At 43.9% G+C, this 15117-nt stretch overlaps 1 long non-coding RNA gene across 1 annotated transcript; it reads left to right on the top strand.

Annotated features, from left to right (window-relative positions):
- The first annotated feature begins 1817 nt into the window (after nucleotides 1–1817).
- LOC131882598 (uncharacterized) lies at nucleotides 1818–6106 on the top strand. The gene is made up of 2 exons (XR_009373503.1): nucleotides 1818–2734; nucleotides 2804–6106. It is a non-coding gene; the product is annotated as an uncharacterized LOC131882598 (long non-coding RNA).
- Nucleotides 6107–15117: the final 9011 nt, after the last annotated feature.

Raw genomic sequence — 15117 nt, forward strand, 5'->3', positions numbered from 1 at the left:
CCCATGGACAAGGTCTACACGCGATAACTGGAATCGAATCCACGAAAACCGAGGCCATCACGTATGCTGGGTCTGATAGCAGGATTTCTACTCCACCTGAGGGAGTAAACGACGCCATGCCGGAGATTGCTGCCGAGGAAACCGCCCAGGACGGGATGGAGAAGCCTGGTGGAAAGACGAGCCTCAGCAGGGAACTGTCTGGATTGAAGCGCTCAATAACTAATCAGATCAAAAACATCAAGGCAGATTTGAGTTGCAAGGAACCTCTGATATCGCGAACCGCACTACGAAGAAAAGATAAGGTCTTAAACAATACTTTAGACACTCTTCTGCGTTGTGCCCAACGCTTCAAAGCCTTGGATCTCAGTGATGGAGATTTTGATTGGATTGAGGACTATATTAGCGTAGAAAGAAATCGAGTGATTGATGCCTCTGGCGAGCTCTTAGAGCACGTGGAAGCACGAGCTGACGAGCCTAGCACAGTATTTGGTCCGGACGACGAAAGCTTGGCCAATTTCAAGCTTAATGGTCAAAAGCAGGCGGCGTTGGAGAAATCAGGGACCTTGGACAAAATTGGAGCCATCGACAAACACATCACTAATTCCGAAGTTGAAAGAGGACGCCTTCAGCACAGGCTTGAAGAACTAGACTTGGGATCCCGAGCAGGAGATTTCCAAGAATATGCTCCACCAACAAGACCCGAAACAATTAGATCAAAGCCCAACACTTTCCAGTCGTGGATGGCTCATCCAGTAATGGAATTTGGAATGGAAGGGGGACGCAGCTCGGTTAGAAGCGAAATGCCAATATTTGCGGGGAACCCTTTAGATTTCATTGACTGGTCAAATATGTTTCACGCTTTGATTCATTGTTCCCCAAGGTCGGCCGCTGAAAAGATGGGCCTTTTAAAGTCCAGCCTTTCCCCCGAAAGTAGGGAAGTTGTGAAAGGGTTTGCAAACTCGGAGACTCACTACCTTCAAGCGATTCAAGCCCTCCATGATCGCTATGGGTGCCAACACCTTTTGGAAAGAGCCCATGTTCAAGACGTCCGAGATTTGCCGAGCATTAGAAGTTACGATAACGGTGTCAGTTTCACTCGACTGGCAGACCAGCTCCAAGGCCATCTTAGAGTAGCGACATCTTTGTTGCCAAGGGGAGACGGGTTGTTGACGGCACTGATGTTCGATCTTGAACACAAGCTTGATCGTGGGAGCTTTCGACATTGGAGAGATTTTTCTTCGGCTTTTCCTCGGGAGGAAAAGATTTATCACTTCGCAAGGTGGGCAAGTGACCAAGCGGCGGAATTAAGATACTTCAATCTGGATCGATCAGTTAGTAATCGGGACGGTCCAAGAACAGAGAACATCCGCCTTGGCCGTACAGCAGATTTCTTTAAAGGTACAGCAACTTAACATTTTGTCAGCAACAATATGAGACGTAGACAAACTTCTCAGGTCAAATGAATTTCGTTGTAAGCATCGTATATACCTTCTTGTGCCTAGAATTCTACCGTGTATGGGTGCCAACACCTTTTGGAAAGAGCCCATCTTCAAGCCATCCGAGATTTGCCGAGCATTAGAAGTAACGATAACGGTGTCAGTTTCACTCTGCTGGCAGACCAGCTCCAAGGCCATCTTAGAGTAGCGACATCTTTGTTGCCAAGGGGAGACGGGTTGTTGACGGCGCTGATGTTCGATCTTGAACACAAGCTTGATCGTGGGAGCTTTCGACATTGGAGATATTTTTCTTCGGCTTTTCCTCGGGAGGAAAAGATTTATCACTTCGCAAGGTGGGCAAGTGACCAAGCGGCGGAATTAAGATACTTCAATCTGGATCGATCAGTTAGTAATCGGGACTGTCCAAGAACAGAGAGCAGGAAATTCGTGCATCAAGTTGAACATGATCGTCAAACCTGCCCCTTATGCAAGGCACCTCACTTGCCAAGAGAATGCAAAAGATTCAAAGATTCCAATCCTTTACAACGACGTGAACTGGCATGGAAGACTGGTATGTGCTTTAGATGCCTGAACTTGGGTCATCGAGCGTTTGAGTGTCCCAGGAAAGAAGAATTGAATTGTCGAAAAGACGGGTGCACCGGGACCCATCACACTTGGCTCCACGTCGATAAATCAAGGGAACCGGTGGACGTGGAAACAAGAAGAGAGCTAGAAAACCGGCACGTATCTGAATCAACACGTCAAGTTCAGATCAATACTTGTGGCGGAACCAAGTTGGGTGTGATCCCTTTGAAGGGCGTGAACGGATCAAAATCCTTGCCGATCAACGCCCTTGTTGATGAGGGCTCAGACGTTACGCTCATTTCAAAAAAAAATAGTGCAAAAACTGAAGATCCCACAACCAAAAGAGAAGACCTTGAACATGAACCTGATCTCGCATGAAATTCAATGTAGAAGTAGTGTTGTTGATGTGATGATTGGAGGTTGTGATGAGAACGCCATGTTTGGGATTCAAACTCTCACTATGGACAAGGTGTGTAACAATCTGAGATCATTTCCTTGGCACTCGGTACAAGGAAAGTTCGATCATTTGTCTGATCTTCTCTTGACCCATCTAGACGGGGAAGTAGACATGCTTATCGGGGTGGATAACCTGAATTTGATATATCCTCAGGAAGTACGACGGGGTGGACCTAATGATCCCATTGCCATCCATTGTGCTCTGGGTTGGGTCGTCCGTGGTAAAACATCTATAGTGGACCAATCAATTAGCGCAGGTGACCATGTAAATTATGGTCAAATTCAACCGAACCTTGAAACAATGATGAAAACATTCTTTGACTCAGAACAATTCGGGGCCGAAAATGGGGAGGGAATCAGACCTGTTTGGTCGCAAGAAGAAGCATGCGGAATGAAGTTAATCCGGGATGGAACCAGAAAGCTTCTTGAGGGGCCCGGATAAGAAGTCAGATTGCCATGGAGAGGAGGACATCGCCCAAGAAATGATCCTGATGCGGCCAAGAAACGTTACAAATCAATTGAAGTGAAAATGAACCGGAACCCTCAATATGCCATGGATTATCGCGCCGCCATGGCCAAGTACTTGGATCAAGGGTATGCAAGAAGAGTACCAGGCGACGAACTTGATTGTCTGAACCAGAGATGGCTCCCTCACCATGGAGTATACAAGCAGTCCGGACCTCGGAAGTTACGGATTGTCTTTGATTTGGCTGCGAAATATTGCAACTCCTCTCTCAATGATTGTCTGTACACGGGACCGGCTCTGCAGAATGACCTTGTTGTCTTACTGCTTGGATTTCGGGAGTTTGAGTTTGCCGTCACCTCCGGTATTGAAGCAATGTACAGTAGAATTAAGATGGACCCAACTGACGCCCACTACCATTGATTTTTGTGGGAAGTAGAACCAGGGGGTGAAATTGGATTGTTTAAATTACGGGAGTGGTATTTGGAGACGCGTCATCACCATGTCAGGCGATTCATGTGCTCCAAAGAACCGCCGAAGAATTCGGAAGTCCAGATCTCTTGGAAACTGTTCAATCAAGGTTTTATATGGACGATTATTTAGACAGCTTTCGATCTGAATGCGAGGCCGTGCGAACCTTGAAGATCCTAGCTGAGACTCTCCTCCATGGAAACTTCAAGTTGTCCAAGTGGATGTTGAATTCGGAAACTGTTGTGAAGAAGTGTACCCAGGAAATTACAGCCAAATATCAGCAAGAAAAAACGGATTTTGGACAAAAGGAAGGGAAAATACTCGGAATGACTTGGCAAACCTGGGACGACACCTTGTCGTTCATCTTGAGTGTCGTGGACCATCCGTCTTCGCCATTCACAAGGAGGTTCCTTCTGAGCAAGTTGTCGGGTTTTTTTGATCCCTTGGGATTGGCGGCTCCTTTTACTGTAAAGGGGAAGATTGCCATGCAGACCTTAATCAAACTGGAAAGAAGTTGGGATGAAGACGTGGGAGATAGAGAACAAACTTGGTGGAATAAGTTGATTCGTGCTATCTCCAACTTGAAATGCCTCAACACCCAAAGATGCCTTAGACCTAATTGGGCCAAGGAAGTCCAACTCCACGCATTTTGCGATGCCAGTGTGGAAGCGTTTGCCGCTGTAGTATATCTACGCTTAGCGGGAGAACCAGGTCAAGTGGAAACTCGAATTGTGATGGCCAAAACTCGGGTAGCTCCTTTGAAACCAATTTCTGTGGCAAAACTCGAACTCAATGGGGCCGTCTTGGCATGCCGCTTGGCTCAAGTTGATTAACGCTCCTACGGGGCCCAATCAACAAACGAATATTCTGGACAGACTCTTCGGCAGTACGAGGATGGATCAGGGGACAGCTTCATTCTACCAGACCTTTGTCAGCAACAGAATTGGAGAAATTCAGACGCTCTCATGCGCGTTGGAATGGAGGCATGTTCCTGGCCGATTGAACCGGCTGATCACGCTACAAGGTCAGTGATGACAGAACCATCCATTGCCGAGGAATGGCTGAAGGGCCCGAAATTTCTGATCTGTGCTGAAGCTGAATGGCCCCAAGATATAAAAGTGGAGAAGAATCTCGAAGTATAAAAAAGGACTTCAGTGCGTTCCAAATCAAAATGGAGGTGGAAAACAAAACAGAATTGGAACCATGAACCACTCAATTCGTTGGAGAATGCTCTGAAGAAAGAAAATGAACAGTACGAGGATCGAATGCAATGCATCAATCAGTTAGTACTACGAGCCCAAGGGGAGTCTTTGTGGGAAGAAATTGCGTTGTTGAAGGTAAAGAAGCCTTTGAAAAGGTGTTCGCGACTGCTCGGCTTAAACCCACTCATCGATGAAGACGGATGTCTGAGTTGGAGGCCGGATTGATAGGGCTCCCGTACCGTATGAGCTCCGACATCCAATCGTGCTGGAGCCAAATCATCCACTAACTCTCCTCATCCTCGACGAAATTCACCAGGAATCGAACCATGCTGAGATGAACCATGTGCTCTCAGTCTTAAGGCAAAGATATCATGTATTTCGCGGTCGCGAAGCTTTGAAAAAACGAAGTCTAGATGTCTTCTTGCAAAAGACGAGATGCGAAGCCAATACACAATTGATGGGCGAGCTACCAGAGCAAAGATTGGAGGCCGCGCCACCATTTACACGAATATCGGTAGACTGTTTCGGGCCCTACCAAGTTCTAATATCAAGAAATAAAACGGACAAGTGGTGGGATTGATTTTTGCGTGCCTCATCACACGTGCAACTCACTTGAAGTACTCCCAGGCTTACACGAGAAGACTTCCTGTTAGCCTTCCGTGTCTTTGAAAACCTAGAGGACGCCCCCTCTCGATATACTCTGATAATGGTACCAATTTTTTGACGGCTGCACGGACTCTTAAAAGAAAGACCGGACTAGACTGGACTTTTCAACCACCCAACGCACCCCATTGGGGAGGAGCTCATGAAGCCTTAATCAAATCGGTGAAACGAGCCTTAGATGGAGTCCTAGAACAAGAGGAGAAAACCTTACGTTTCATGAAAAGTGAAGAATTGAGATTGGTGTTTGCAGAGTGACTGGCTTCCTTAACTCCAGACCTCTAACTTACAAGGGAACAACCGAATGAAGCACCTGTCTGACTCCTAATCACTTCTTATTGCAACGACCTAATCCAATTATTCCTCCGGGCAATTTTTCCTCGATGAATCCGGGAACATTTCCATTATTTGGAGGGAATCATCGACACTATATGGAAGAGATGGACTCACGAGTACTTGCCAAACCTTATTGCCAGACCTAAATGGAAATTGGAACAACAAAATCTCAAAGTAGGCGATTCCGTTTTGATTGTGGATTCTCACACACCGCGAGGGAATGGAACAGTGGGCGGGTCATCGCAGTTCATCCAGGAAGGGATGGCAAGGTTCGAGCTGCAACGATGGAAACCAAAGGAGAAAAAAAATGCGTCCTATTACTAAGCTGTGCATCCTGGAGAAAAATGTTGGTGTGAGCACGCAAGGGAGAAGGATGTTGGACGAATATCGAGCACCCTGAGCCCGATAATACGACAAACACGATATCAGCTGAAAATGTATAAACAATACAAGGGTGTGAAAAACAAGAAAAATATAGACCACGTGCTATAATCAACGACAGGGATTTAGATTTTTATTGACAATAAGATCGCTTTAAAAGGCAAAAACAGAGAGCATGTTTAGCTCGCCATTGTCTCAAATGTCGCGTTATCATGCTTAGAAATGTGAGAATTGCTCACCGGGTTCTTGATGACTTTAGAAAAACATTAATCTTGCGTCATGACTAGAGGTGGGCAAATATGCATTAAAATCAGACCAAAATATGCATAAAAATTTGCATTATGTGCGCATAAAATGCACAACAAAAAAGCCTTTTATTGCATTTTTGGGCATTACTTGCATTGCTTCATGATATTATGGTCCACTGGAGCATCATCTGGTCCCTGACTTGGCTCTCTGTCATGGCCACCCTCCATGGACGTTACACAAGAGTTTTTAAAACAAGTACACAAGTAAATAAGCTGTCAACATCATGAAAGCCATTTTGGCAATTTATTGCTAGGCTACCTTAACCTTACCCGACCTAACCTAACCTTTGGGTTGTAAGGGCCTGGGGCCACCTAGGCAGCGGCGCAAGCCAAAATGGAAACACTGCTTCTTATGTACTAGTTGAAAAAACTCGCTGTAACGTTTTCAACCAGCCTCTTGCACGACAGAAGATCCTTTAAGAACGAGAAGAAGCGCTCCACGTCTACAGAGGAGATGGAGCGCAGGCAAAATGCTATCACTGCAGGGTCCAACAGTTGGTTTCCCCTCTCCTCCTCGTTGACCCGACTACCGCTGAGGATCACGTTAATATTGAAGAGGTTCCGGAACCCTGGGTTTTTCTTGAGGATGCCGGCCAGTTTCATAGAGAATGTTCCGTCCACCAGCCAGGGGTGAAAGGTCCTGACTTATTGAATTCCCGTGGTGAACAGAAGCATGGAACTCCTGACCCAAGCATTAGGTAAAAATACCTTGATAGCTCTCAAAGATGGAGAGCACCTAGAACATGGGCTTCAATTTCTTAGACCTATCTTGAGGCCTCCGGTTATAACCCTAATCAGGGCAAACGAGCAATAGTTCAAGCTTCCTTTATCAGGGCCTCAAACAATCATCAATTAACTAAAGATACAAATCGCTAGCTACCTCTACTCCTCACGGTCCCAGATCAATCTCAGTTGTCTGGCATATACCTGGGCCAATCTTCAAGGCTAACTATCCTGCAAAATGTGGTCACTATCCTAGTCTTGTGCGTCTATCAAAGTCGACCTCCACTCTAGAGTATAACTACTGATTTCTGCTACAAGAGTGATGAACTTTAGATACAGTTGCATACAAATCACTTGCTACCTTTACTCCCTACAATGCCAGCACAATCTCGGTTGTCTGGGAAATCTAGGCTACTCTTCAAGGCAAACTGTACAGTTCAATCTACTTTATTTATCACAAACATGAAAATGACACTCTACCAATCAGCTGTCTTGCTCTGGTAATGAAAGAGGGGGTAATTGCTTGGCCATGGAAGAGGGAAAACATACATGGACAGAAAATGGTGGGATCATACTTTTGATGAGGGTGATTCTTGCGTCCAATGGAGATCCATTGCGATGACGTCGGTTCGATGGGATTGAAGGTCCAGAATCGAATTGACGGAGAATAACTCAGAAGTTGCACCTCCAGAGACTTTTCAACTCGTCTATGCTGGCTCACTGATGCATGCTATACACTTCCCCAGGTCCTCTTGACTCTGCACGGCTTCCTGGGTCCCGACTCCAATCATTGACTTTCACTGTCCTTATTCAAAATGGATAGCCTCAGCTTCCAGTACTCTATCAAAATGTTTTCGATTCAACTACCAGCAAGAGCTTCAAGATGGGAGTTGTTTTCACTTTCAATGTTCAATGGTGACTTCTCGGAGAGGTTCAAAACAGACTTCTCTCCTCGAGCACAAAAATGTGACTTTCCTCCTTGAAGGATGATGTGTGACTGCAACTTGATTTAACTTTCCCGTACAATTTTGGTTTCCGCCTCTTCCTCATGGAGGCTAGATAGGTTGTCCCAGGGCCCTTGGTGAACGGCGATGGTTTCTTCTGTAAACGGTTGCACCTGAATGACATGTGACCGTAACAGGGATTTTCACATACCAATGTCCAGGGTTGACCTCCATTCGTCAGGCCAGTCACATTGGCCATCAAGGGGTTTCTCGGATTGCCGACAATGGATCATGTCTGCCTCTTCTGTAAAGTATGGTATGTGGGTCACATCTGACCAATACTGGGTCTAGAAGGCAAAGGGTTGACATTGGGCCGGAACCACATCCCAACGGGCTATCCAGGAAGAATTCGGTCGTTGTTTGCCGTCAGGGGCCGACATTTTGGTAACTTTGATTCTTGAGGATGAGATTGCTTATTCAGATTCTCTTCCTCCTCTGAAAATAATCACGGGAATATCGGTTTATCGGTTATTCGGTCACCGAGGATTTTCGCGATTACATCCAATCAATATCTGAGAATCAATTCCTCGAGAGAGTCTTTAAACTTCACAACTTTCCGAGACTTACGATGGATTGCAAGCATTGGGTTGGCATTTGGTCGACATCTGACCGCTCACTGACACACGTTGGGCGGTCCAACGACTTCGTGATTTTCACAACATAATAACATACGTTTTCTCAGGACATTTTGATAAAACCTGTTCCGGAAGCAATCATTCATCCTGTACATCATTTATCCATATCATATTAGGATGATGTACTCGATTGTGGACGGAACAGAGAATTGCTTAAGCTGGAGACTCTCCTTGACATCCTTGGTGATCTTGAGGCTCTGGGCCAGGGGCAGCCGCTCCTCAAGGGCTGTGGGTTGGCCAAGACCTGGAAGTTGGCCTTAATCAGGGCAAACTGGTCAGGGATGTCATTGTCTTGGAAGAGCTCCTGCGCCGTCTCAATGGCCCTGCTCTCAGGTTGCATGCCAAGCTTGTGCTTCTTGACAATTCTGTAATGGTCAGCATAGTAGAAGGCAGCAGCCAACCAAGTCCTAGCGGGTGAGCACTGGTTCTGGTGGGAGGGAGACTTGGCAGGCTGCAGGGCAGCAAACACCTCGCACCACCTGGGACTCTTGACAAAGCTTTCTTGACCTCAGCAATGAGCTGAACTACCTTGGGGAAGCTGTACCTCACTTTCTCAGCCACCTTGTTAAGCCCGTAAGCAAGGCAAGTTGCATGGATGAGGTTCGGGAAGAGGGCCTTCTGCCCGCTACCTGCCTTCAAGCAGTAGGCAGCGCCGTCAGGCAGCAGTAGCCGCACCTCTTCATAGTTGAGATCATTGCCCAAGACCTTGAACAGGGGTAACGTGATGCATTGTTGGACAGTTTTGTTGAAGTCGGCCAGGTCAATGTGGAATGGCTTGCCCAGGAAGCTGCCATCAAGTGGTCCAACAAGGATGGTACACTTGGCCCTACCAGTGCAGTCAGTTGTCTCATCCACGATCACAAACAAAGGCTTTCCGATGAGCTGCAACTTCAGCTTTACCAGCAAGTCCTTGCTTGTCACCTCCATGACTCTGGTCAACGTCCTCCTGCTTAGAATTTGCTCCTTTGTGTATTTCTCAAGGAACTCAACGATTGCTGGATGCTCTGCCTTGGACAGGGGAATGTTGGAGACAACAAAGGCCTTGCATAGGTTCTGAGCAAACTCATTGCTGGGGGCGTCCTCATTGCTGGAGAATTGGAGGGTTTGCTGCTTCGACTTCCCTCCTTCATTGTGGCTCTGAAGGTAATGGGCAGTTTTCTTTTGGCGGTTGTACTCCCATACAATTGGCCCTACAAACTCTTTGATGACAAAGTTAGGGTCTGCCTTGGTCTTTGGCATCTTGGCCTTGTCTTGTCTCTTTGTGGATGATAATGATAGTTGTTGAGTGCCACCTTTTGTTTAGGGGCGTCAAAAAATGCGAGATATGCAAAATAAGCATTATGACCCAAAATATGCACCAAACCATGAAATAAGGCATAAATGCATGAAAATATACAAATGCATATTTACCCACCGCTAGTCACGACATTGATAATCCCGTTAAAGTGTGTGTCTAGTCTGTCTAGAACCGCATGCACCCAAGCCGTATTGTTGATATCTAGCAATGAACCTTGGGAAGAAACAGCTGCAGGATTAAGCCGGAAAACAGCCACTAGATGGCGGTACCCCGAAGGTCAACGGCTAAATTCAGACAGGAATCATTAAGTAACTAATGGGACCACAGAATCTTTGGTTTTATTAAAGTGTAATTGCAAAACTAGTTTCTGTTTGTGCTATGGGACTAGTACTACATTTTCCACTCATTATGAGATGACTGCATTAGTTCTAGCAGAAAAGTAATGAACTTTTAGCTTGCTTACAGGGTTGAGTGATTCTACAATTTTCTTGACAATCTGTCAACGACGGTAATGTGAGGTTATAATATCCCGGGTCCTGACCCTAGAACCCTAGAACCTAAATGGTTAGAGATTCAGGCAGAACAAATTGTGGAAGCTCCAAAGATGGCAAAAGAAGTCAAAATTGCAAATTTATCAGCAAATAAATCCATATATTTCCAAATGTCTTCATGGATGTATTTGAATCAGCCAAGTGTGGTTTTCTTCTCAACCCATTGCCTACGGTAAGTAGAACATATGAATGGACATATTTTTTGCTCTCTTCTTCATGCTCTTGAGCAAAATAGACCTGAAAGCATAGGTTTGCTTATCTGAAGCTCGTAGAAAGACTTGAATGTAATATATTTGATAAATTTGAACAACTCATCAAAATTTATTTACAAATAAAGTACAAACTGACAAGTAAGCAGTTAAGCCCTTTTGGGTTCTGAAGTCTCCTTTCCTAGATTTCTAAACACCTAACTTATTTCTTGATTTTGGTTTCCTTAACAATATGACTATTAGCGCCAAAAGAACTTGAAGGAGCATTCATTCAGGCTGGGATGGAAAAGGAAATTGCAATCCTGGGCGTTTTGATTTTTTCATGGCAACTTAAAGAATTATTTTTCCTTTCATTTCCGTCCAAGCTAATACAATACATTAATCAAAAAAATGAAATAATCCACTTCCCAAATTCAAGGAGGACATAAGTAACTTCCTCCAAACCATTCCAGATCAACCCTCAGTACCTGAGTATCATCAATCAGGAAATTCAAGCTCAATGTCTGCTCAGATTTGCTTTCAAGTGAGAGTGTAATCACGCTTTTGTGCCTTGAATCAATTCTTTCAAGACATCTGTCTTCGTACAGTTTTAAATAATGTTAGTTTTCTTATAACTTAGGCGCAGGCCCCGGGATATAATAACCTCACATGTCCACTCTCGACGGATCGTCAAAAATATTTCGAATCACTCAACCATGTAAGCAATCTAAATGTTCATTACTTTTTGCCACAATCAATGCAGGTGTCTCAAAATGAGTGAAAAATGTAATACGAGTCCCATAGCACAAACAGAAACTAATTTTGCAATCGAATTTCAATAAAACTGAAAGAATATGTGGTCCCATAAGCTACCTAACATTACCTATTCGAATTTAGCCGTTGACCTTCGGGGTACCGCCATCTAGTGGTCATTTTGCAGAACATGGTCATGCAGCTGTTTCTTCTCAAGATTCATTGTCGCACAATGCCCCAAACAGAGTCAGACATGCAAGATCGAAGGTGAGCTCGTTGCTCTCTTACTGATAAAGACGCCAGTTAGTTCGCCAAGACAAAATCCTCTATCTGAGTTCGCCAATATTTTAACTGAGCTAGACTGGCATCATCATTCAAAACGTCCGGCTTTAAGGTCGTCATGAATTTAGCTGATCCATCATTCGTACGTGCCCTGAATGGTACCGATGTCATTGTAGTATGGTTTCTATTGATCCACCCTACGGATTATTGTATTGATATGTTTCTTTGTTGCTTCATTACGTAGAATCATATTTGTCATTACTGAGTAAATAAATGAAGCTACATGTCACCAAGAAAACCACCAAGCAGAAGTGAAATCCAAATTTCCAAGTTTTAAGAACAAAGTCAGTTCAACTGATCAGGTTGTCTCTTACAGATGGTGTTATAAAATCGATTAAAGCATTTGTTAAAAATCACAATGATGTCAAGGTCAGAAACAAAACCACCATACTACAGCTCCTATCACTTCTGTTTCCCCTCTCAGCCTCTTTGCACATGCTTTAAAGGTGTGCTGTTAGGTCTTTCATGAGATCTGGTTCAAGTAGACCCCCATTTCACCATCCTCATTAGGTTTTCCAAACCTCGTCTTTCTCATTGAGCGCCGATTCTTGCCCTTCAGTCGTAGGGAAAGCAATCAAAAGAGGTAGGAGCTCCTTCAATTTCCCTTTCCTTAACACCCAAGTTATCTAGTTGGATTTGATAACTCCGAAATATTCGTCACCAACATTTCAAGCACCTTTGCTTTGTCGTCTTTCGCTTCAGGTTGGGCTTGCTTCATCCCTATGACAACGATCTTATCCTTTCGCAGTTCTCTCATGGCGATTTCAATGACAACCCATGTTACAACTACGTAGAGGTCACATTAAAGTAGAATGGGGAAAGCAACCAAGAGATGTAGGAGCTCCTACGCTTTCCCTTTCCTTAACACCCAAGTTATCTAGCTGGATTTGATAACTCCGAAATATTCGTCACCAACATTTCAAGCACCTTTGCTTTGTCGTCTTTCGCTTCAGGTTGGGCTTGCTTCATCCCTATGACAACGATCTTATCCTTTCGCAGTTCTCTCATGGCGATTTCAATGACAACCCATGTTACAACTACGTGGAGGTCACATTAAAGTAGAATGGGATAAGCCTTTTTGAATAATTTCCAACTCTGTCTATGGCTCAATAAGCTCGTGCCTTTTTTTCCTCCTTCCTTACCACCACTAGTCCCCAGCAACTCAAGGCGGGAACTTAAATCTTTGTCAAATGTATCTTTATCATGTATATACTATTAGATCACTCAATGCTTTACTTTAAACTTCATACCTTTTGGTGTCTATGATGCTCCCTGGGTAGTTGCATTCGTAGGAAATCTCATGGAAACCAGACGTCTTTGTAAGAGATACGCCAAAAATAAATGATGTCGGAATAATTAACAGTCCAATAGTAATAGACAAAGGACCTACTAGTTTAAACGCGAACATGACGGTTCTTTGTCAATGAAGGAAAGAAGAATGAGTTGGAGTATCGAATAATCAAGAATTGTGTTGCTATTAAATTAGTCATTCATTTTTGTTCTTGATAGACTTTGCAATATAACCCTCAAGCACTACTAACTCATACAGGGAGTTTGAGCAGAATGCACGTTTCTCTGCATCAGATTTGTAAACAATGTTAACTCCTGGAAGTAGCATCTGTCTGATAATGTCGGGGCAAATTTTGAGAGGTCACTGGGGCACTTCTGGTCCCAGGGATGAACCTCGCCAGGTCAGCGAAGCCGACCATCATATCGTCCAATCGTCAAAATTGGTTCTCCGTCTGTTGTTTTTGGATTTAGCGTCTTAAAGTTGCCCTTGGAGAAAGATCGATGAGGAGAACAGAAACAAGAACCTTTTTCACCTTAGAACACTGCGGCAACGACTAGGCTTCGAAACTGGTCACACACACCGGAGCTACCTATCATTCAGAAAACGGCACAGATAATTTAATTCTGAAGTGCTGTTGCCAGTGGTTGTGCGCACGACTTGTCTAAAATAAAATCTCTATGTTAGATTTTTGTGGCGACCATTTTGTAACTTTCTTTTCATTTTCCCATCTCCGCCATGCCACTTCTTTTAAGGATATATTGAAGGATTTTAAAGTCGGCCGTTTTTGGTTGAACACCCTTACATCCATTTTCATATTTACTGGTGGCTTTCGACAAATTAACCCAAACCTGTCTTATTGAGTTTTTGTTGTCATTAATCATTAATTTACATATCCTCCAGTTGGATTTGTTGGATTCATATCATGCAGTGAAGAAAGGAGTATCAGTTTCTGATTGGCTACAGCATTCTTCCAACCTGAGCTCCATGGTTACCTCAACCAAATTAGCTTTCGTTCATAAAAGCCGGTTATCAGGAGCACGTAAAATCTTGAGACTGCACAACGCAAAGGAAACTTATCGGCGCGGTTAGAAACTTTCTTTAATGAGGACCAATTTTCAGAGGTATAATGTTCCCTCTCATGCACGCAAAGGAAACCAGGTGCCATGGTTAGAATTTCATTTTATGGCGCTGTGTTCATGAGTGCTTGGAAAATAAGTTTCCATTCACTTGTGAAGAGAATGCACGTTTCGCATGTCATATTTGGCCTAGAGTGGTTTATAGTAAAAATCAAACCTTGAAACTGGTATAAAGTTCCCTCTCCGGCACGCAAATGAAACCAAACGCCACCATTAGAAATATCATTTCATGGCGCTGTCTTCTCGAGTGACCGGCATCTAAGTTTCCAGTCACTCGTGAAGAAAATACACGTTCTCTAACGTCAAATTTGGCTTCGAGATTTTGAGGAAAAATTATACCTTGAAAACCGGTTCTTGTAAAGAAAACTGTGTTTCGCGAAACTGTGTTTGGCAAATTCTATCTAAATCTTATTTATAATTAGTCCCCCGGGCCACATCATGTCCGGAAAAGAAATTGCGTTCAAGGCAAGGCAAGAGCAGTTTATTTGGCAATTACATCAAATTTGACTACAAATTTCTCCGGTTATATCTTAAAGCAATTGCCAAGAAAATGATAAGCTTTTTCTATTCCTAAAATATAAATGGAAATATTTCGCTTTTTTGAAGCAAGTAGAAAAACCCAAAAATCATAAAACTGACTTAATGTCAATATTTCACAATTGTGATGCGATACTTGTCAGTCGCAACTTTAATCAAGCTTAATCTTGAATTTTGACAAAGTTATATTAACGCTGAAGAAGTGCGTAGAGATTAATTATTGCAAAAACTGACAAATTTGGAAATTGAACTGTCACACGTAAAAGAAAGAAGAAGACGAAGACGAAGACAAAGACAAAGACGAAGACGAAGACAAAGACAAAGACAAAGACAAAGACGAAGACGAAGAAGAAGACAAAGAC

Source organism: Tigriopus californicus, chromosome 6, assembly GCF_007210705.1.
Source record: "Tigriopus californicus strain San Diego chromosome 6, Tcal_SD_v2.1, whole genome shotgun sequence".
NCBI classification, from domain to species: Eukaryota; Metazoa; Arthropoda; class Copepoda; order Harpacticoida; family Harpacticidae; genus Tigriopus; species Tigriopus californicus.